Below are 25,071 nucleotides of genomic sequence, written 5' to 3'. Positions count from 1 at the left end.
ATATTTCGATACGTAAATAAATACAAGGTCGACCGGCAAACGTTTCTGGGATATAAAGGGCTTGGAAACTGCTGTGCATAATTGGCGCGGGGTAATAATTGACCGCGCGACGCAGAGGCTCACGCTGGGCGGGCACCCCGCGCCGTGGACAAAAACTTCCCCGCTAGCTGACGACGCGCGTGCGAGCGCTCCAGGGTTCACGCTCGGCAACGTCGCCATATATCGATCCAGCTGTCGCTGTAGGGAACAAGACTGGGGCACGGGCTCGATATCCACCGAAATTCAACTCTTTCCTTGCCCGGCTCTGCGCCAATGAACCCTTCCACGTTCCAAGCTACAATTTTTAGTGGCCGATTTAGAGACGGACATCCGAACACGAACGGCAAGAAGTTTTCGTTAAACTCTCGAGGTTGACCTCTGTTCTCGTGGACGCGTTGTTTTTTCGAGGCGAGTGTTGCAGCTCCAGTTTGTTTACCGCGTGGAAAAGATAGATTCTCCAACTTCTGAGTCCTAGCAGTTTCTTTTGTTTCCGAAGGAAATTGTCACCTGTCGACGAGGGCCGAAACAAGCGCGGAGGGTGGCTAGGATACACCTCGTCCGGCGGAACGAATCGCGAAAGGGGTTTCCTATTGTATTTTTAACCCGCTCGTTTACGAAGCTGCCGCTCGGCTCCAGATGCTATCGCGTCCGCGTACGTACAGGGAATAATAACGAGCCGGCGGACTGTAGGAGCGAAGGAAGCGAGGCGAAAGCACAGTTAAAACGCCTGTCCCCGGGAATTTCCCAGCGTTCGCATGCATGAAACATCCGATGACTCGGACAGCCTCCGTTCGGCCTTCTCGATGGTAGCGGGCGTTATACGGGACACCGCCGGAATCTGGGGGTGGATTCATTCCGAATTTAGGTTCCCGTTAAAACGGCCGGGCGGGGTTGGTTCTCTCCTCCCGTTAATTCTTAAAGTCCGAATCGAAGGGAGCGATACCCGCGTTCCGTGTCGATGGACGGCGAGGCGGGATGGTCGAGAGGAGATTCGCGGCGACCCCCAACACCCACCGCTGCCGCTATATGCCGCGCTCGACTCGACCAACCCTCGACGAGGGTTGAACCCAACCCTACCCGAAGAGTGACGAGCCAGCCTGGGGTGCTTGGCGCACGCGGAATTCCCCTTTCTCTCCACCCCTTTCCTAATCCTTCTATCATCCCCCATCCGCCGGCATCGCTACCCTTCGCCGCGCTTCGCCATTATCTCGCTTCCCTACCCTTCCATCACCGCCGCCCCGCCGCTACCCCACGGCGCTCGCGATCGACCCCCACCACTTCTCATCTATCTTTGTGATTTCCCTCTCGTTCTGTCTCTCTTTCGCCCCGATCCCTTTTCCCATCCCTCTGCCCGCCACTCGGCACCGGGGTGCTCTTCCTTTCTTCAACCTCTCTAACAAGCCCGCGTTCGAGAAATTAGTATACCGATGCGAATTCGTGGAGGGGATTATTTTTCCTATCCTGAACCACTGATACAGGGTGGAGGTTTAATAACATTCGCTGGGGGGTGTTTTCTACTGATACTTATTTTAGAAAATGTAGTATAAGGTCACTGGAAGCTGTGTTATGTTTAATGAACGTTGTTTTTTGGAGTCAGGTACATTATTTGTGTTGTTATCGGAGTTGGATATGGACTAAGTAGGCTGCAGCCTGAGGCGGCAAATTTTCAGCGAAAGAAGTTAGGCAAGGTTTAAACACAGAGGCTTGACACAGCTTTAGCAATTCACTTTTACTTCACGTAGCGAATTAGCAATAACTCGTATGTGAGTTGTGATATTGAATTAATTATAAAATTGTCTCAACTGTTTTAAATTAAAATATTTAATGATATTTCGTGGAAAGGGCGGCAGAGCAAAGAACTGCAAATTCACCCCTGCCTTGTTATATATCGTGGATCTGAAAAAAAAGGGCAGGTATTGCTGATTAGGTGGAATGCTCCATATATAGATGCCGATGAAGTTGCGGAGGAATTAAGGATCCAGCAGACGAGTGATCTTGAAATAAGGTGTCTGGTAGGTTAAGCAAATAAGTGAATTCGATTTCTTGGTATGATCGACGGCAAGGTGTTTCCTTTGTATATACCTAAGTCACAGCGAGCAGGCGAATTTTTGCGCGGCGGAGTCCGACGCTGGGATTTCGGCAAAAGCGAAAACAAATCGCGAAGCATTTAAATGTAAATGTTTGATGTTACGGTACAGTGGATGATTCAGGTACCATAAACTTGCCGTTCTGTATATAAAGCGTCGTTTCGCGTACACGAAATACCAAAGCTGTTTTACCAAATCGAGAAAATAGCAACGGCTTCGCGGAACGACGCCTCGTAATGTGGAAAATTTTAAAGACAACGTGGAAATGTCGTTCGCGAGTACGCGAATAAAATGGATGTTCTTCGCATGGCTCGCGTATCGTTCAATCTCCGCGAGACCTCGGCTCCTCAGATTTTATATAACTGGCCTGACAGCGAGCCAGTATCTATTCAGGAAACGTAATTCTCGTCAATAAGCGAATCTGCTTATTCACGTAGTCGACAAAAAGCAGAAGAAGAGATCACTATTGTTAATCCGCAGAGATACTCAATTGAGATCTACTGCGATCATCCAGCTGATTTGCCACGGACGATTACGTAATTTAATAATTCATTCTCCTCTCATATCCAATTTTAATTTGGAATACTCTGGTATTTTTTTCATCTTGAAACTCTGGTATTTTTTTAATCTTGAACTCTCCTGAATTTGGAATATTGTAGTATATTCAGCAAGCTTCCTCTGCTACACCTTACCTGCATCTTTGCGACACCCAAACCCAGACTATGTCCATAGTCAACAGATCCGCAGATCCACAGTGTAACAACAAAAGATAACTGTAGCGAGCATTATCTTCGCCCAGTCACCATTCTAATTCCAGCACTAAATCATGCGACTAGAAGTCAATACAGTATTTTGCAGCCAAATGTGATAAAAAAATAAAGTACTTTTCAGAGAAAAGTGGTACAAAATAAAGCTCCATTAAACCAACGATATCTTATTCTCTAAATGTATATTTTTGCGCCCTTGCATTTTTAATTAATTCATTGCCTTTAACAAATCTGTCAAAAGGTTTGATTGCACTGAAATTCCAAATGAATATTTATATCAGGCTCGGTTTTTAAGAAAGATAGACTGCATCTGTTTCTCTCTTCCCGCCACTTTGATATTCATCGAATATAAAATAAATCCGCTCGGTTAAAGTTTAAATTCACAAATTAAAGTATTGACGTAGCCATGGAATAAGAGAATAAGTAAAAATGGTAGAATTTTGTCGATGCACCGGCAATATAGTATTTTGTACGTACTTACATATATTACAGTACCGCTGACAACCTTAACAAGGAGTCGCCTCTCCAGTGCAAGGGTTAAAACGGTACACTGTACTCATAATTACCCAATCGAGCAAGCAGTACAACCTCGAATGACCATCGTCGAATTAAATTGAGAAACTAGCCATCAATTTTTCAATACACCAGAAGCCCGTCATCCCGCAATGTCACGAGTGCGTATGCACATATCCTCCAGTCGCGTGACTTCCGCCTAATCGTTGCCTAAAGGAGAACACGGTGCCTGCTCCACCGGGAGGGGACGGAGTCGCGAATCGGCGCGACGTACGTTAGGCGTTAATTCCGCCAAATTGCTCGCCGACGTGGTTTCCAGTAACGACTACGTGTGGGAGAGGCGACTGATGTGTGACGAAAGGCGATGTGAGTCACTTCGCGACGCGACCGATCGACCGGGTACCAGGTACCCAACGGCACACGTTCGCGCCGCCTTTTATCGCGGAGGCATCGGGGGCAATTTTCTTGGTGCGCCATTGCTGTGCACGGCCGCGCAACGAGCAAAAATTAGTCGTAATGCGGACGTACCGTGGCTCGCGGAGATACAGTGGCCAACTTGGGATCCACCGCGGTGGTGTGCAAAGGGATAATTCGCGAGGTTACAGGCCATCGAATGTATTCTTCGTTACTCCTGAGGTTCGTGCTTAAGGGGGTATACCCGTTTGAACCCTCGGAAAATGTATACATTTTGTGGATTTTTTTACAAGTCAACGGTTTGATGCAGATTTCCCGTTTTTTAACTATGTTTACATAGTATTATGAACTACTTATAAAAAAAGTTTCAGTTAAAAAACTATTGTTTTTCGGAAGTTACGGATACATGTCCGAAAGTCTCTCGATTTTAGACGGCTAAACGGTGGCCCTAAAAACTCGCGCTACGTTCAACCAATTCACTTCCAATTTTGCATGCAGAATCATAATAAGATTCCATATCGTCCAACGAAGGCGATTTTGAAAATTTTGAAAAATAAAGAAATGGTGAGAGATCAAAGGTAAAGTTAAATTTTTCTAAGAGAAAAATCCACCTTTTTCCTTTATAAATAATAAACGGGGAATCGAAATAAAAAAAGCCTTCGTTGGACGATGTGGAATCTTATTATGATTCTGCATGCAAAATTTGAAGTAAATTGGTTGAACGTAGCGCGAGTTTTTAGGGCCACCGTTTAGCTGTCTAAAATCGAGAGACTTTCGGACATGTATCCGTAACTTCCGAAAAACAATAGTTTTTTAACTGAAACTTTTTTTATAAGCAGTTCATAATACTATGTAAACATAGATAAAAAACGGGAAATCTGCATCAAACCGTTGACATGTAAAAAAATCCACAAAATGTATACATTTTCCGAGGGTTCAAACGGGTATACCCCCTTAAGGGGAGGTTCTGGTCTAAATGTCGATTTTTCTTTTATTTCATTTTTCGAATGTTCAACCTTTTAGGAAAATGTGTTTAAAAGGATTTGTTGAAATTCGTAAAATTCCCGAAGTTATAGGCATTTGAGTCGCGGCAAATACATGGGTCACAACCGGCTACTCGGCGCTCACGTAAAACTTTAAGGGGAGGGTCTGGTCTAAATGTCGATTTTTTTTATTTCATTTTTCGAATGTTCAACCTTTTAGGAAAATGTGTTTAAAAGGATTTGTTGAAATTCGTAAAATTCCCGAAGTTATAGGCATTTGAGTCGCGGCAAATACATGGGTCACAACCGGCTACTCGGCGCTCACGTAAAACTTTAAGGGGAGGGTCTGGTCTAAATGTCGATTTTTTTTTATATCATTTTTCGAATGTTCAAGCTTTTAGGAAAATGTGTTTAAAAGGATTTGTTGAAATTCGTAAAATTCCCGAAGTTATAGGCATTTGAGTCGCGGCAAATACATGGGTCACAACCGGCTACTCGGCGCTCACGTAAAACTTTAAAGGGAGGTTCTGGTGTAAATGTCAATTTTTTTTTATTTCATTTTTCGAATGTTCAAGCTTTTAGGAAAATGTGTTTAAAAGGATTTGTTGAAATTCGTAAAATTCCCCAAGTTATAGGCATTTGAGTCGCGGCAAATACATGGGTCACAACCGGCTACTCGGCGCTCACGTAAAACTTTAAGGGGAGGTTCTGGTCTAAATGTCGATTTTTTTTTATATCATTTTTCGATCGTTCAATCTTTTAGGAATACGGGTTTAAAAGGATTTGTTGAAATTCGTAAAATTCCCGAAGTTATAGGCATTTGAGTCGCGGCAAATACATGGGTCACAACCGTCCACTCCGGCGCTCACGTAAAACTTCAAATGCGTTTTTCTCGAAACAGTGTTCTCGAAACGGTGGGACCTGTATCTTCAAAAGTTATTATCCGATTCGACTGAAACTTGTTTTATTTTGAAGATTATTCTTTTGGCTAGGTGGGGGGGGGGCTAAAAAAATTACAATAAATTAAAATTTTTATAATTTTCAAAGGCGTTGATAGGACGAAAAATACAGGGAAAAGTGATTTCATACTTGAAGTGTCGTTATTTTCTAAAAAATATCATTTTTGTAATTTTCTCTAGTTCCTCCCCTAGCCAAAAGAATAATCTTCAAAATAAACGAGGTTTCAGTCGAATCGGCTAATAACTTTTGGAGATAGAGGTCCCACCGATTTGGATCAATTTTTCGACGCCTTGACTTTAACGACTCCCCAAGGCTGTCTGCAATGATTAATTATAAAACAAAAAATATATTTCTACAGCTTAAGACATCCTTAATACAACGCAACAAGTCCCATTAAATTATATATAGTAGTTTTCCTTTAATTAATTCCTAAATATCACCTATTTTTTTGGGCTCTAGACCAGAACTTCCCCTTAATTGATCACATTTTTACGTACTCTGGGAACTTAATTCCTCCGAGTGGCGCGAGCTCCCGAGAAATGGCCCTTCGAGTAAAACCTTTCAGAGCGATCGTTTCTACCGAGAAAGTTCCACTGAACTCGCCTGGAGCGAGCATTCGAGGACACTCGGACGATACTTTCGTTGCTTTCCAGAACACATCGGCGTGCAAACTCCCTCGGCGTGGAAACACGCCTACGCCAACGAATGTGTTTTTAAAATATCAATGTTGAAATAGTACGGCGAATATCTCCCCGAGGTATTCGCTTGTAGGGGGAACTGCTGACTTTGCTTTCTACTTTTACGATATCACTATACCTCTGCAGAGCACTGTACTGCGGCCGGTCGCTGAAGAAACGGCTGTGTGCCTTGGGACGGAAACGCGGCCAATTCGAGCAATAAAAGGCAGCGTGGCGAGACGAACGAGCCTTCGTCTGGCGAAGATCCACGGAGGATTAACCCTTTGGGTGCTATAGATGCACGTAGGCGCGGTGTCCGTGCGGAGAACGCCTATTGGCGTTGGGCGAGTATGGCTGTGCAATGGCAACGGAGGATTTCCGCACACGGTACGTGCTCAGTGGTTTGACAACGTATTAATCGAGACGGTTGGTGTTTATAGAGAAAAGACGCGATTTTACAATAGTCAAGGGCCCATTTCTTTGGATCAGAATTTTTAATATTTCAAACGTAGTCACTTGCCGGAGATACAGTGGTTGTTTAAGAAATCTGCTGATTTTCTTAAGTTTTGTACAAACAGAGGAATTCGATATTTGATAAGACTTTCGCAGCACTTTGCGAAAATGTAACTGGTTGCTCGACAGGCAAATAAGCCGAAGCAGAGAGTTGTTCTGTCTTTAACTAGGTTTAAAAAAAAAAATTCTTTCTTTACAATCCACCGAACTTGCTTCGAAATAATGCTAAACATGCGAATAATATACGATCTTACCGATTTCTAACCCTTTCTATCCTTTCTAAAATAAATGAATAGAGATTGACGACCACGGCGCATCGCGAGAGAAAGTCCACGAGTAGAATTCAGTGAAGCTGTAATATCTTCGACGTGAGCATTGAGGGTGAAGTTCGCCTCAAGGTCGTCCGATTCGTTTTTGCATCAATTACAAGACTACGTAAGGAATAATACTTGGATCTGTTTTTTTTTTTCAGATAAACCTTGCAAATGTTTCAATGCCCTCAGCGATCGAGGAGAATGAAATCCTGAGCCCACTTGAATTACTATTCGCAATACGAATGCTTAAGCAGAGATCGCTATCTCATTACTTTGTTTGCGTAGCCTGCGACATACGCGAGATATTTCAATGTCTACTCCTCCCTATAATTGTTACGATCTATAATTAATTTTCACGGGTTCAATGCTGCGGGGGCCCTATATATAGGAAGAAATCCTTCCAACATGGCATTGCGTCTGACATTGTGAGATAGGGTCCGCTAAATAAAGCCTTACTGATGAGCCCAACCAGTGCACTCGAGACGAAACGCAATGCTTCGCGAAAAGACAGGGACGCTTGCTCTCGGAGTATTAATATACCACGCTTAAATTCCTTTTAACAAGTAGAATAGCTAAGCTGATAAAGATCCTTCTCCCTTTACCACTCTGTTCAAACTGTTCACTGGCTTCATATTCTGCTGACATTTAATCGTTCCTAACTGTAGGAATTTACTACCACTGTACCGTGTGCAGAGTGATTTTTCAAAAATAGGTCCAATTAAAAGCTGCAGAGTTTCGCAGGTGGTCTGGGATAAGCGTATTAATTTCGTAGAGTGTTAATTAAGACGTTTGTCACGCTTTGCACTAAACTGTACCGAATTGGAACTAATTTTCAAGAAACTCTAGCAGTTGTTACTAGTCGCTGCTGAATGTTAGAATTTTACTTTTTTCGTAGTACTTATAGGATATGATCGTTGTCTTCGTTTAGAGGAATATTCATTTCTTCGTGCATAATAACCACCAGTTCTTGGACACAACAGGCCATAATAAGCTGAATACGAGACGCATGCACCAAGAGTGGTCAAAATTTGTTTAAATAGCTGATGCAACACGAGGATACTGTACGCTTTATCGATGACTCACCGTTAAATACCTGCGTCGCACATGATAATGAGGCAGGTCGACGTTATTACACGGCGCTACAACACGATAACGCTTCATACTTTGCAATTTTCCATAGCGAAACCATCGAGCGATCTAGATAAAAAAGAAACGAGTATCCTAAGTCTCCGTGGCTCCGCCAAATGTTCTAATATCTCTGGTGGGCGGGCAAACGCGTGTAAGTCATCCTTTGCGAATCGAAGTTAGAAATAAAAGTTCCTTTTAACATACATCACAACTCTCGCGTCCAAAATTTCACACCTGAGCTTACATAGCATTTAAATATTCCAAGTGTCCTCCTGCAAAACTAATAATTCTGACTTACACGCGTTTGCTCGCCCGCCAGAGATATAACAGCGGTGGTCGAAAGGGAATTTAAAACTAGCTACTTTATTTCCTTTGGCCACTGCCGTGTCATTGAAAAGTTTGACACCACTCTGTGAATTAATGAAAATGTAGATTCCCTCGTCGGAATGAAAATCCAAGAGTGGCGAAAGTATGACGGCGCAGAATCATTCTCACAATGCCACGCGATTATTTTCCACAGAGGAAACATTCCTCCACGGTGTTCCCCTCTGAGGTGACGCAACGAATGGGCCGTCGAACGTTATCAATGCAAGATTATATTATCCGTTTGACAGTCGGAGGGTTGTGTAATGTATAACTAGGCGCAATTGCAGGTATCCACGCGGCAGGGAAAGGTAAATAAATGTCAAGCTCCCATTACGTAACCCCATAGAAAATGCCATTTAGCGCGCCCCTCGCCGCGTGCGGGCCGGCGCGCATACAATTGAGGACAATCGTCGAGAGCGCGAAGAAAACGCTTGGGCAAAGTCGAGACTAGGTGGCAACTTAGCCTCCGTTTATGTAACTTCGGCCGGGCGTTATTTCATAAGTGGCAATTGATTCAATTTGGAGCGGACGGCCATTCAGTCCTCTTTCAAAATGTAAACGAGCCCCTTCGCTCGGCATCCTCCGTCGAAAACCGCGTCGTTAGGCCGGAGTAGCCTGGACACGATGGCCACTCGAGAGAGCCTCCGACGAGGAGACATCGTCAAACTTTCCATCGTTACGGGCGCGCGATTTTCCTCGTCCCACGTGTGCCCCTGCCAGCCGTGAACCTTCTCCTTTTCTCTTTTTTTTTCTTGTCGAAGACGCGCGAGGCGATCTTCGGTTCCCAAGGATCGTCAGTTTCCCCGGTGATCAATGACTGGCTGCTGACGCAGGTATGCCGGCAGTTCTTGGGAATGGCTGCGAGGAAAATGTCAGTGCACGGAGCGGCTCGAGAGGAAATATCAGCCCTCGATCGCGAATCACGAGAACTCGCAATCAGCAACGTTGTTCCGTTGGGTTTCGAGACTCAGCTGGGGGTTACTCGTATCATTCCAAATAAATATTACTGTGGGATGATTGGTGGATTAAAATTAATAGCGATTCAGTGAATCATTGTAGCTGGGCTCCTTGAGTGGTCCTTTAATTATTCGAATGATATTTACTTGCAACGTACGGCTAACGAAGTTTACTTAAGGGGGGAGCCTGGTGTAGCGGATCGAAGAAATCGATTTTTTTTTTTCATAAATCAATAGTTGAACATCACGACAATATGCTCCCAAAGCAGCAAAACGAAATTCGAAAAATTAAAGCGGATATAGCCGATTTTGCTACGGAGCGCCAGGCTACCACAAAACTTTAAATGCGTTTTTCTCGAAACGACAGTTTTATACTTTGCGGGCAATGTAACTGAAAAAATATTCAACCAATCGACTTGGCCTTGTGCACGGATATTTGTGAACATTTTCTTCATAGTACTAAGTTATTAGTATAATGATATTGTTTAAATAAATAACTTTTTTTAGACATTTAAGGGAAAATTTCGTTGGAAACAGTGAACTTTTTATTCAAGAGGCCGCCATTTGTTCATTTTACATCTTTTAAGTTTCAAATTTCTTCATTCTGTGCGTACACTCATAAACTAAAAGAAAATTGTTCGATTTTTGGTTTCAGACGAAACCAAAAGACGCTACGTTGCCCGCAGTGCAATAATTGCGTCGCCAACGGACTGGGCATAACTTTGTTATTTGCCGCTCTTTTTTAATAATTTTTTTTTCTTATATACCTTAACCTGTTAATACAATATCCTGAAAGTTTCAGAAAGATCTATCAAATACTTCCTTTAAAAAAAAAAATCCCGAAAAATGCCTCGATTTTCATTTAGTTACACCAGGCTCCCCCCTTAAATAGTAAGCTCGGGGATTGTAATATTAAAGGGGGAAAGCCACTTCGACGGTCGAAAATAAAGACAACTTTCAAGGCATTCTGTTATATGAAATGTAACTTTCTACGAAAAATATTTATTACCGTCTGAAAACACATATATTTCACTAATATTTTATGCTTGCATATTGAAAAGTGTTCGAGCTTTGAGCAGTATGACCGCAGCATACGATGACGTTAGTCTGTATAAAATTTATAAAATGGGCGGTCGTGTAACTCTCCAACGTTCCAAAAATTCTAGAAAAAAAATTCAAAGTGGCTTCCCCCTTTAAACGGTACACAGAGTGTACTATAGTATATTACAGTGCACGTTGTCATACTATGTGCTACTTTATTTACCATGATTACCATTAAACCCACTATTCTACATTTGCGACGTAAAATGGTGTTCCGGCAAGCGTTAGCTTGTACCTACCATGCTTTTTGCGCGTACATTTCTGCTCCAAGTTCTCTAGACCTGTTTTCCATGCCCATTGCGCGCAACCCACGCTCAACTAGGCATGTTGCTCCCAACGACCACCCACAGGACACCTCAGCTTCGGCTGATTAGGCGGTTTGCATTCTTAGCGCGTTCGCGTCACACCAGCCAGCGTCGAGCGCCAACAGCCAGCTCGTTATCAAAATAAAGTAATTTAGCTGATCAGAAGGCGCTGATCGATCCCCTTTTCCGGGTCGGTTTCCTCGAGGCAGGTGATGCGCTATGCGACACGGTGGCTCGCGAAAACGAGGCTGTTTTGCATTCCGCGGCGAGTGAATTATGGGCAACGGGGTGGTGCTGTGGCGCGTCGACCGGAAAGAAAACACGATCTCTCGTCACGCGTCGCTAAAGAACAAGAATATAAGGAGAGGGTGAAACGGAGGAGGCGGCAAAGAGATGGATAGAGAGAGAGAGATCGAGAGGAGATCGCAGAGCGCGACGAAGCAACGAGGAACAACGGGCCGCGACGGCAGCAACGACCGAGGCGAGGGAATGATCGAGCGACTTCTGAGCGCAAGAAAAAAGCAGGATCGTTAGACTGGAGGCATCCAGCGTCGTTCAGCTAGGCTGCCGACCGGTAGTCAACCCTGTAATAACTGGTGATAACCGACCAGTTCTGTAATCATCGCCCTGGTCGATCCATCAATACGCCGCTGCCATTGGTGGGCAGGTCCGTGAAAACGGGCGAGCTTAAGGAAACGATCGCCGAGATGATCGCGTTCCTCGTGCTGGCCTGGTGTCGCTCAGGCATCCCGCTCGCGGTTCTCGGAAAGTCATTTTAAACGAATTTACTGGGAACTGGTTCCATGTTCCTCCCTTGGGGAAATTATCTCGTACCGAGTTAAAGGCACTGCCTCGCGCGTGTAATTTGCAAGGTGGAATACGAGGCTCCGCATCGGTTTGCAGCGCGTGAGAACCCGGCTTAACCCTTGGTATCGTGATTTTTTTATTCCGCCCAGAAAAATTCTTATCCGCGCATTTTCCCCACAATTCGTCGTGAAAATAAGCAAAAAAATTATAGTTAACTAACTCTAATCAATTTTCTTTCTTTAATATTTGAAAAAGGGAAAAAACTATAACAATCCAAAAATAATCAGATTACCAATCGAACAGAATAACTAACAGTAAAAATCATAGATAAATAAAATATTAATATTAATAAAAAAATTTATTGATCTAACCAAAAAATACTCGAAAATTAAATCCTTTGAATAAAAACCAGATAAAAAAGGAATTCCACATAAACAAAATAAAGAAACAATTATAACCACACTCTTTAAAGGATAAATATAAAATATGGATATAACAGCTGTGCTACACCGTGCATAAAGGTACTTGTGTGTCATAATGTTGAGCCAATGCTCGGCTTTGCAGAATGTTGCAATGTTGTACATACATTATTATGTTCGGCGTCAAATTTATTCAAGAAGGAGAACTGATGTAAGTGAAAGAAATTAGTAGTTACTAGAGATCCCTATTTCACCTGTATTTAAATACACGTGTACACGTGTATTAAACGTATCTGTCCCTGAATCCGTGTATCTTTTAGTACACGGGTACCCGTGCACTATTTCACGTGTATTTAAATACACGTGAATTTAGATACTCGTGTATTTAAATACACGTGAATTTAGATACTCGTGTATTTATAAATACGCGTATATTAACGTATCCGTATTTAGATTCGTCTGATTTTTAATATCTATAGATATCCCAGAACTCTGGGGGATCGCGAAATTCATAAAGGAATTAATGTATTTAAATATATTTACTAGAATAATACGCGGAAAGTATGGTTTTACAAATTTTCAGATTGCAACTAATAACACAATTATAAAATTAACAAGATTTATTTAATCGATTACCTATTTCGATACAAAAAATTAAGGCATTACTGGTAATAAGCGAGCTTCTTTTTAGACGCAACGATAATCCTTAAAATTGAGAAACATCACTCGGTTTTATTACACTTATTGCTTAAGTGACCGCCGTTGCCCATTCTCCCGTAGTTAATGCCCAATTCTGATGAAAATACACAAATACGTTGATACACGTGTATTTAAATACACGTGAAATAGTGCACGGGTACCCGTGTACTAAAAGCTACACGGATCGAGGTACGGATATATGTAATACACGTGTACCCGTGTACACGTGTCTTTTTACTACACGTACCATACCATGGTCTCTAGTAGTTACCAGGTACTTTCAATAGTCCTGGCGAAATTGAGAGTCGTGATCAACGATACGAGACAGTGTATCGCAGGAGAATTTCTACGCATGTGTTTCTGCCCTGAGGACACTTGTTACATTCGGTAACAGTGAAGTAACGCTTTAAAGTTCGTGAAAAATTTGTTCAATTCGCGTAACACGGGTGTTACACTCCGATACCAAGGGTTAACGCCTCGGTGCGTAACGCGAAGTTCGTGTATCTTCGACCGTGTGTTTCAAAATGTTTAGACAAGTGTTGCGTACCCGACGTGCCGCGCGGTTGAATTGTAACGACGACTTGCGACATTAGCATTTCCGATGGGCATTCGCCGCGCGAAAATTGATTTACACGGCGGAGGTATTGACGTCTGAATTTAGTGCTTCAATGAGTAATGTTTTCTTAGGCGGAGTGCTATAATTAGTTACGCTGCGCTGGTGGATTTATGGTAATGTGTAAAGGAAATGGACAAAAGGACGTTTCGGCGGTTTGATGTTTCAATGGCACTGCAGCTCGCACAACCTTGTCGTATTTGATTGCCAACGAAATATTCTGCAAGAAATTTAATCGTTTTGTACGAAGTGGCAAACTCAGGCAAAGTTTAGAGGCAATATTGCGAAAGCAATGGCATTTTACAAGTAATATTAAGAATTTCTGTTATACACTTTTATCGATCATAAATATGAAATCAAATTGTATTTCAACGACTACACATTTGCATCTCTTAAAAAGAAGGTCTTCGCTACTTAAAAAAAAAACTAAAAACAGATTACACCACCAGCCCCAACACTACGGTGTCGTCCTTAATTGACGTAATATTTTTTAATCTAATTTTCAATAAATACAAATTCGATCATTAATCTTCGAGAAAATTAGTTTTAGTTAAACTTTCCCAAAACCGAGTTAACTGAATTATATAAACCTGTAAGAGAATTTTAATAACTGAAAACTGCAATATAAAAAATATTGCGTGGGAGGGAGTGAAATATAAAATGTTAATTCTTATATTTGAGGAGGGACGGGATAAGAAATCGCCAAAACCACCCTTACGTAATTTAAGCACAGTACCCTATCTGCCAACTATAACTCAAACGAATGAAATCGAATAAACATTTCCTCAAATTAACGATAGCTCCACAAACTATCAATTTTCCCATTAAAAAAAAAATCCAGGCCCATTTGCATTCTTGGTTCCCGTATTGCGCACGACGAACGTCACGCATCGCGCACGTGGGAGCGCGGCTTAAATCTCGAGGCGAGAAATTTATTGCTCGAGGCAGGAGCGCGGCAGATAAAACTCGCGGGAAAATACAAAGATCGGCGCGAGTCCTGCGGACGCGGCACGTTCGGCGGGAAAAGAGAGCGCGCTTAGCATGCGAGCAACGTTGTAATTGGCACGTCTTGCCGAGACACCAAATGCTCTTTCGAGGTTACAAGTGCAATGCACTGTTGCGTTCACTGTGCACTGGTGCACCAGCAGAATGTTTATACCGATGTAACGGTGTCCGAGGGAAATGTCTATGAATAGAAGCGCCGTATTTTTAAAACCGCGTCAGATTTCCCCCCTTGCAGAAACACGGTGACGCTGCTTTGCAACGCCGCTCGATACCGCGCGGCTCTTTCCGCCGTCGGTGATTAATAATTTTTCACGCGTCGCTTGCGCGCGGTGTTCTCCAAACCGTTATTAACGTCTTGTCAGCTATCGAGCGCTCTTTATCGGCGGCAACTCAAAAATTGCTGGAACACGATTTCGCCGAGTCCGCGCCATCGCGCGTGACGAAAAAGATAATGTATCTCGGATTAGATGGGAAAAGAGAGGTTGGTCCCCGAAGAGTAGCATTCCCGAGGCGAAGGACGATGCCAGTGGCAAATTCGTCAGGGCCATAAGAGCGGGCGCGTGTTCGCCAAGGAAAAATCAAAGCTTTCACTTTTGCGGGCCGATTTCGACTGCGCGGCGCTACATTCTGCTTGTCTCTCAAATTCGTCGTGGTCATGCATTTAATCGGTTCTAAATTACTGTATACACTCGTAAACGAGAGTGGCCCTCGAGTGGCTTGGTTTCGTGTGAATTATAGACAGCACAATCGTCCAATTATACGCTCACACTGGACGAGCACTGGAACCGTGGAAGCCCAGCTTAACATTCTTACAGATTTATTTATTTCTTGAGACGCATGCTAGAATTTAAGTTCACATTTTTTTATTCTAATGAAATGGATTGTGAGCAGTAATGCAATTTACATCTCATTTTCGTGTAATAATTGTGAACAAATTATTTGTCGATTATTATGCAAGCGGTGTAATTAGCACAGATATGCATCTTCCAAGATTTACAATAATTGCGAAAGGAATTGTATACGCCCGTAGTTGAATTTTTCCTACACTGAGTCTAATGAATGGCCGATATACATCTTCCACGAGTTATAACGGAAATATCTGCTCGTGTATTCCGGGTGGTCCACCAAAAACAGAGCACCTAATTATTTCCCTCGGCGTAGCAGATGGGAAAAAATGTGCCACGCAGAAGTTAATTGGCTTCGAAGGAAGACGCGGATGGAGAAGGTAATATTTTTCCAAAGGTTTTCCTTTGACGTAATCAAGATCGTTAATATATTTTCAAGTGCAACTATCCATACACCTCTCCCTACGCGAGCTTACTAGACGTTCCTAAATTAATTTCAATACGGCAGGAACGCATAATCGCAAAATATTAATGAAGTGAAACGGAAGTGTAGCGAAAAACTGCGCATGAAAGTACTCACTGATACTATCGTTTTATTTAAAAGTCAAACCGATCTCCCGAGCAAAATTGAAAGTTTCTAGCCCCTTCACTTTTGCTTGCAGGAGGTGTGTTTCCAAGAAGTCAACGTTAGCATCATTCTTATCGAAGAATTCTATTTCCTCCCGCATCGATTTCTCCGCAGACATCGAGCTGCGTGTAGGAAATAGGGCTGCAACGAATATTCGAATACGAGAGAATTCGAATTTGAGGTTCGAATATTCGAATATCAGAGAATTCGAAATTTGAGGTTCGAATATTCGAATATCAAAGAATTCGAATTTGAGATTCGAATATTCGAATATCAAAGAATTCGAATTTGAGATTCGAATATTCGAATATCAAAGAATTCGAATTTGAGATTCGAATATTCGAATACGAGAGAATTCGAATTTGAGATTCGAATATTCGAATACGAGAGAATTCGAATTTGAGATTCGAATATTCGAATACGAGAGAATTCAAATTTGAGATTCGAATATTCGAATATCAAAGAATTCGAATTTGAGATTCGAATATTCGAATATCAAAGAATTCGAATTTGAGATTCGAATATTCGAATATCAAAGAATTCGAATTTGAGGTTCGAATATTCGAATATCAAAGAATTCGAATTTGAGATTCGAATATTCGAATACGAGAGAATTCGAATTTGAGATTCGAATATTCGAATACGAGAGAATTCGAATTTGAGATTCGAATATTCGAATACGAGAGAATTCAAATTTGAGATTCGAATATTCGAATATCAAAGAATTCGAATTTGAGATTCGAATATTCGAATATCAAAGAATTCGAATTTGAGATTCGAATATTCGAATATCAAAGAATTCGAATTTGAGGTTCGAATATTCGAATATCAAAGAATTCGAATTTGAGATTCGAATATTCGAATACGAGAGAATTCGAATTTGAGATTCGAATATTCGAATACGAGAGAATTCGAATTTGAGATTCGAATATTCGAATACGAGAGAATTCGAATTTGAGATTCGAATATTCGAATACGAGAGAATTCAAATTTGAGATTCGAATATTCGAATATCAAAGAATTCGAATTTGAGATTCGAATATTCGAATATCAAAGAATTCGAATTTGAGATTCGAATATTCGAATATCAAAGAATTCGAATTTGAGATTCGAATATTCGAATATCAGAGAATTCGAAATTTAGACCCAAATATTCGAATACCAGAAAATTCGAATAATTGAATATTTGAATAATTAGGGGTATTCGTTACAGCCCTATTTCCTAATTGCCCGAACATTTGAATATTCGAATATTCATTCCTGATGATATAAATATTCGAAGAAAGTATTCGTTTTCAAAATTATTCGAAAAATAATTACAGCTCTAGGAGGAAATCCCGAGTTCCACTTAATCCGAACAAGTCTGGACCCAATTACCTCGGATTATCAAGACTCCACCCTGCTTTACACCTCACGGACGCATCCCACGCAAGAAGATAAAGGAACGGCAGGTGAAAGAAAGAAGAAGATGAAGAGAAAAAAATGGAAAACGAAAGAGAATTCAATCGACGTGGTCGTGTGTGTATGTGATCAACCATCACTACGGACGCGGGTATCGCGCAACTAAGGGCCCGGTTCGTGGATACGAGCCAGTTTCATTCACTTGGCGCAATGCTCGCCGGCTGGTTGCATAACACATCGCCTCGTCTACCCCAACCTGCTTTTTGCGGGCGCCGCGCACATGTAAATGGAGCCTCAGCCTCTCTCCGAGCTCCACGCTGGCTCAAGATTAAGGACGCACCGTTGTGCAAGACGAGGGTTATCCAGATAAACGGATATCGAGTGACCTCTCCGCGCGAACGCATTCGCCGTGCAACGTATTGTGCCTGGCAGAGATACAGCGATAGCACGAAGACGGCGAGGGGCGAGCGGGCAACGCCCTTGAATCTCTCGCAGGCAAATGAAGAAACCAGGGGAACACACTTTCCGAACGTTAGGGCTTTTTAATCCCTTTGCGGACGGATGTCGAAACGCTTGGCAGAAGTCGTGTGCGGAAATCCTCCAGTCGCATTTGCGCGCTATAGGCGCTGAACGCCCAAAGGCGGTCCCCGCACGGACTCGGTAAAATGTTTATTAAAGAAAACTCGCTGTTCACTTTACTCATTCAATACCCATCTTGATCCAGAATTCATTCGCAGGTCAAAGACAGAAGGTACTATCTGCTCAACGAGTGGAAAAAAAACGAAGAAGAAATGCAAAATCGCGGCTTCACGAAGCATGACTATGTAGATCGCTCGGTGAAGTCTTTCCTCCGCTTTTGATAGAGGAACTCGAAACGCGTGCAGCAAGCGCCATTTCTATTAACACACCACTTGCCACCCAACTTTTCCTTGTAATTAGTTCTTTGGAAAATTAGGTTCGCGTGAAACGCTTTAACACGTTTCACTGGCGACCGACGCCTTGCAAGTGGAAGTCAGGCTTCCTTAAAAAGAAAGGCTACGTTTTCCTGGTTGGCGTGCAACTGGTGAATGGGTGGAATAGATGATTTCGTCATAGGTGTGTACATGGCTTGAATAAAATATAAAGAAGACCACAGATGTAATAGATTATTTTATTCAACCGAATACTACTTTGAATTACTACGTGTTACTTTTAGAAACGAGCAGAGGTGCTTTCTCCGAAGTATTTTATTATTTTTATATAACACTATTCCTATCGTTAATTGTGTAATATATTAGCTTGTTACAGTTGTCACTTAAACGGGCATTAGACCTTGAAGTTTCTAAATAAGATACTTATCTAAGAATTCTTGAACGTTTCTGCAAAGTGTGTGTTCTTCGTTAGAAATTAATATGTTGCAATCACAAGCATAACTTTGTAATTAATATTCGTCTGAAGACCACTATACTTTATGGGAATATATTAAAAGGAAGATTTGTGGGATAATCTAAAATGGATTATTCCACCTTGAAAATTTGCAGGTAGCTGGATTAAAATTCAAGTTGCTCGATTAAGTATTCAAAGAGGTCGACTTTGATCGAATTACTTAAGTTACTTGTATTTTCCAATCAATCCCGAATTAGTTCTCGAGTAGCCTAATATTAAGCCGGGTCTGGTGGAAGTTAAAGGCATGATTTGCTAGCTGAAACCTCACTGATAATTCAATCAGCAGCGGAACAGAACTACTGACTTCAAACATGAATACAGGTATATTTCAAATTAATCTTACTATCCACTTGGACTTCATTATTAATATTATATTATTATATTCCACTGACGAATTTTGTCGACTTGCAAAATAGATATTTTCAAACCAAAATATTACTCTGCTCCATTACTTTGCACGCAATAAGAAGTGAATCACCGAAATGGTAATTTGCAATTATCAAGCACCAAAGTAGTAAAAACAACGTTGATAACCATCGACAGTTTGAAGTACGATTTGATCTCCAGCGCGGCTAAAAAAGAGAGGAGAATAATCATGATTAATGGGAAGAACGGTAGTTGCAAATAGCCAACGATGGATCACGCGCAGCGCGTCCTCAGGAGCACTAGTTTCGAGGAGGAAAGAGCCACGTTTTCGCAACGGAATCTAATTTTATGGGCGCTGGTGGTTTTAATTGGCGCGCGCACACCCCGGCCTCTTCCCGTGAGAAAATAAGGATACCGACGAAATCGGCCACCAGAAAAGGCTTCCTTTTGTTCCAAGGTGTAACGGACCGACGTATAGGATTATAATGCTATCGAATTACCGCGTCCATTCGGTCTTTGATAGCGAGGGCTTCGGTTTCGGGGGCGTTTCTTTCTCCAGAAACAAAGAGGGAACACTGTGTCATCCAATTAAGTAGCCACTGTGCCGTTAAACCAAATTTTCTCATCGCTGGCTATGCATGACAGGAAACAAGATTTCGGTTTAGCTATAGCTTAGACCAAACGTGGAACCCCAAAACCGTGGCATTTAACTTTGATAGAATTCCTCACAAAAATATGGTGAATCGTGGAGGTATTCCTAGAAATACACAGAATTGTTGCAACGCTTACTAATTATCGTAGATTCGTACTAGTGTAGACCTGGCACTGCTATAGATCGTCACTTCGAGCAACATTGACCAAAAATTTCCAATATAAATTGTCATTATCAGTTCATGAAGAATTGCACAGAAACTAAACCAAATTGGAGCACGTGCTAGAATAGGAGCTAGCAAAAATTGGAACTGCTACTCAATTCAGTCTAACCTCGTACAGAACTACAACGAATCTGATGCTGAGACCTGCCGAGGATAGAAATAGAATTCCAGACGAATTCATAAGAAATAAATTGGTGTCAGATTGGAACTACGCTCCCAGGTCGTTGCAATTAGCTTTCAGAGTCTGTTGGAGGAGGAACGAAGGTGGTGGAACAAAATAGAACAGCTTCGTGAAAATTTCGGTGACCATCTTCGGATCACTAACTGGAAAATTATACCCTCCTGTTCGGAAAAGAAACAAATTCCAATTCAATGGATTTGGCGAGGATAATGGAAAGTGGTAAGAAACTGTCGTCCTCGTACCAGAACGATCGCATTTCAGACGCGACGATGGAGCCCCTTGTTTGGCGGAATAGCTGCGAGTATCTCCGCTCCGCCGAATGTCATCAGAGGATGCACGTATCGCAGGAATGAAATACACGGATATGTAAGCGATAACGAGTACGGCCTTGTATGTGCTTGCGCTGGACGATTAAGTCCGAGGACTTGTTATACGAATACGTATGCGATAACGATTGGCCTTGCGCTTATGCTTGGTCACGTACCGGCGCGAAAAGACGCATCTCTCGTGAACAAAACAGCGCGATGAACTTCCAAGTTGAAGGACAATGCGACGTGGCGTTTGGCAGCAGTTCGCTGAATAACGACAACGAGAGTCTTGCGAGATCTGCGTCTTGATTTTTTTTTAACGGACAGTGCAAGCGCAGAGGAACGTTGAGGGAATGGTGTATTCCTTGGAAGATAATTTTCAAAAGGCACCCTAGGACGTAGGAACAGCAGCTGAGGAATGCTACAGAGTTCCGTGTGATTCGAATGAGAAATTTTGCAATGATGCTTTGAATGAAGGAATATCGACGATATTTTATTGCATCTTTTATAATATGAGACTGATCTCTTGTAGATTGTTTGGCATATGGGAGAGGTTTAGTTTCTTTGTTGGGTTGGGGCATTGTTAATTATGAGAAGAAAGGGTTATCTGTATCTGATGAACCAAACTGACTATGACCACTATAATCTGGGAAGATGAGTTTGAATGTCAGTAAAATCAGTAAAATATAATCAATGACTGTATTAATACAGTTGAAATAAGATACTGGAGCTTATCCACACTACTATATATTAGAATTTTTATATTTTATATTTTATATTTTATGTTTTATATTTTATATTTTATATTTTATATTTTATATTTTATATTTTATATTTTATATTTTATATTTTATATTTTATATTTTATATTTTATATTTTATATTTTATATTTTATATTTTATATTTTATATTTTATATTTTATATTTTATATTTTATATTTTATATTTTATATTTTATATTTTATATTTTATATTTTATATTTTATATTTTATATTTTATATTTTATATTTTATATTTTATATTTTATATTTTATATTTTATATTTTATATTTTATATTTTATATTTTATATTTTATATTTTATATTTTATATTTTATATTTTATATTTTATATTTTATATTTTATATTTTATATTTTATATTTTATATTTTATATTTTATATTTTATATTTTATATTTTATATTTTATATTTTATATTTAAAGAAAAATGTGAAATTGAATATTAACCCTTAACTGGTACCCTGGGGTCGCTCGTGACCCCAAGCACCCAAAGTTCCATGTACAATTTTCGGTTGTCTAAGTTGGTAAACTGAATTTCTAATTAATTTTAAAATAATAGCTTAACTCTCTACGCTTCTATTATTTTCTACATTACCTAAGAAGAAAATATTCATAGTGGTTGCTCTAGTGTCGACTTTACAAATTTCTATGTCCATTTTTATTTGGGGTCTGCCACGACCCCAGTATACCAGTCACGTTTGCCAAAAACAGTATATACCAGTCATGGGTTAATTTTTAATAAAGTAGTCACGACTCACAACTCGCAGCGGAGGAAACGAAATAGTGATTGCTCTATACACCTAACACAACTGAGCCTACTGAAATAAAACAAAATTCTACCGAATAAAAAGAAAATGGCCCCAAAACACCATACACCCTGCCGTACAAAATCTCCCCAAAAGCTACATAACGAGACTGTCCCACCACCGATCGGGGCGCGTGAATTATAAAAGCCACGTCTCGCAGAAGTCGAACGGGAACTGTACAATGCGCGTGGAACAAAGGCGACGGAACACGCGGCCGCGTTACATAAGCGGCGAAGCGATACGCGCCGAAGAATAAAAATCATTACGGGGGGGGGGGAGATCGACGTCATTCCTAGGATCAACAATTTCGCTCGCGCCAGAGCGTTCCGCTCGCGGCTGGCCGCGCGACGCCTCCGCGGCGCGCTAATTTTGAAAGCACCGTAACCGAGCCGCCGCTGAACTTCGATACGAAAATAAAAATCGCCGATGCAATCTCCGGGGCGCTATCGCCTGGTGGGCTGCTTCGATGACGTTACCAACTATTCGTAGCTGTCGGGCACGGCGCCGGGGGAACGCAGAGGCAGACAGAGCCGCGGGCTGTCCGCGATTTTCCGTCCTCTTTCCCGTGGCCCACGGTCGATAATCAATCCGTGCGTGTACGTGCACGTACGCGCAATAATGCGCAGCAGCAGCACGGATGCTGTTGACCTTGCGTTAAAACCACTGTCGAATCTGTGCTCAGCGGTTCTTGGTCTGGCGCGTTCCGCGCTAACGCCAGAATAGTTGGATATAGCTGTGCGGAGAATCGGATTGGGAGTTGGGGGAGTTCGAAGAATGAGCGCTGCCTCTAGACGTGGGTGTACAGTGTGCGGTAACACCCCTACTTAGTGCAACTAATATTAAAAAGAGATCCAATCTTTTTTCGGTATTTAAATATACATGCGATATTTATTTTATATTAAGGGGGTATACCCGTTTGAACCCTCGGAAAATGTATACATTTTGTGGATTTTTTTACAAGTCAACGGTTTGATGCAGATTTCCCGTTTTTTTAACTATGTTTACATAGTATTATGAACTACTTATAAAAAAAGTTTCAGTTAAAAAACTATTGTTTTTCGGAAGTTACGGATACATGTCCGAAAGTCTCTCGATTTTAGACGGCTAAACGGTGGCCCTAAAAACTCGCGCTACGTTCAACCAATTTACTTCAAATTTTGCATGCAGAATCATAATAAGATTCCACATCGTCCAACGAAGGAGATTTTGAAAATTTTGAAAAATAAAGAAATGGTGAGAGATCAAAGGTAAAGTTAAATTTTTCTAAGAGAAAAATCCACCTTTTTCCTTTATAAATAATAAACGGGAAATCGAAATAAAAAAAGCCGTCTAAAATCGAGAGACTTTCGGACATGTATCCGTAACTTCCGAAAAATAATAGTTTTTTAACTGAAACTTTTTTTATAAGGAGTTCATAATACTATGTAAACATAGTTAAAAAACGGGAAATCTGCATCAAACCGTTGACTTGTAAAAAAATCCACAAAATGTATACATTTTCCGAGGGTTCAAACGGGTATACCCCCTTAAGAAGCAAATATTTTATCCGATTATACAAGAAATACTTGTAGCGCGCGTTGCATCGAATTTTCGAGCGGAGTAGAAGGCGACCAGGTAAGGTCATAAAGTTCAAGCGAAGGTTTCGTGACTGTTGGATTTGCCTGGCGACGAAACCTCCCTTGTTCTCGGGGCCTGGGTTTTTCCCAAAAGTTGTGCACGTGGTACGCGTTGCCCGGCGATTCTGGAAGGAACGCGACCGTTGGGCATTCAGCTAGAAGGACTCGAGTGGAGCGGTTGTTTTTCGTCCGCTCGATATTTTCTTTAAAGTAGTTTTTTTGGTCTTAAAATAAACCATATTACTTGTTGAGTTTATTAAGTAGTGTACCTTATTACCACCCTCGCGTCCCTCACCTCATACTCATTTTATGTTAGGAGAAAAATATTTTTGGCCAAATATAAAATAAATATTTATTTCATATTAGGGAAAAGATATTTTTCGTCTGCCATCGAAACATCTACCACTCTCCTTTATGCAGCAGATATAAATGTAGGTTTTATTTGCTGCATATAAAAATTCAAATTTCACAAAAACTGGACGTTTGAAGGAAATTGTATAGGTATGGTGTGTGCTAGATTGCTTTGAATTATTTATTAAAGATGAAGTATTGGTAATCAGTTATTTTCCCTCGGTGGCGGTTACGGGGTCCATATTGACCCGTGCTAAGTAGTTTAATAAAACTGTATGTGCTATTACTGCTATTACTGTTATTTATGTCGCGGTAGGATATTCATAATTTTATTTAAAAAATCCGTATTATCGATCTGAATCTTCCAATTTCAAAATAATTTAAATATCCCCCGTGGAAAATTGGCGCAGATAACGAACCAGGGGCCCATAATTATGCGAATTTCAATTTTCTAGCTTCGAAATTCGGAAAGGTAACATTCTTCTCCGTGGAACGTCAGACTCAAATTCTTATTAAAGGGGGCATGACAATTACACCGCCCGCGGAATATAGATGCAAAAATTTGAGGAATCTGCTAAAGCTAAGTCATCCCGCGCTGCAAGTTATTCCCGTAAAATGCGACGCTTCTGTTGGGAACGTAATGCGTAGTTTTTCTAGCTTTCATAATACGGGCCGGGTGATCGATTCCTCGAGAGCATAGTTTCGAATCGTGGCCCTTGCAGTAAGCGCTTTAAAGTAAAGGGGAGATACCCTTGGAAGCCACAACTGAAAAACCTTTAAAACTATTTTCGATTATGTTCTGCCTGATGAACCTAATCAAT

At 41.3% G+C, this 25,071-nt stretch overlaps 1 protein-coding gene and 1 long non-coding RNA gene across 7 annotated transcripts in view; one reads left to right on the top strand and one right to left on the bottom strand.

Annotated features, from left to right (window-relative positions):
• LOC143372705 (uncharacterized) overlaps nucleotides 1-25,071 on the bottom strand; it is a 113,108-nt gene that overhangs the window by 68,692 nt on the left and 19,345 nt on the right. The window contains exon 2 of one of the 6 annotated variants that reach the window (XM_076819198.1): nucleotides 8,351-8,464. The exons of the other annotated variants lie outside the window; for them this stretch is intronic. The gene's annotated coding sequence lies outside the window, so the exon portion shown is untranslated. The remainder of the gene's footprint in view (nucleotides 1-8,350; nucleotides 8,465-25,071) is intronic. 6 annotated transcript variants of the gene reach the window in all.
• On the top strand, nucleotides 3,394-8,037 carry LOC143372124 (uncharacterized). The gene is made up of 3 exons (XR_013086225.1): nucleotides 3,394-4,042; nucleotides 6,588-6,827; nucleotides 7,250-8,037. It is a non-coding gene; the product is annotated as an uncharacterized LOC143372124 (long non-coding RNA).

Source organism: Andrena cerasifolii, chromosome 8, assembly GCF_050908995.1.
Source record: "Andrena cerasifolii isolate SP2316 chromosome 8, iyAndCera1_principal, whole genome shotgun sequence".
Taxonomy (NCBI): Eukaryota; Metazoa; Arthropoda; class Insecta; order Hymenoptera; family Andrenidae; genus Andrena; species Andrena cerasifolii.
The sequence above is the reverse complement of the archived record's forward strand: the minus strand, read 5'-3'. Positions and strand labels throughout refer to the sequence as shown.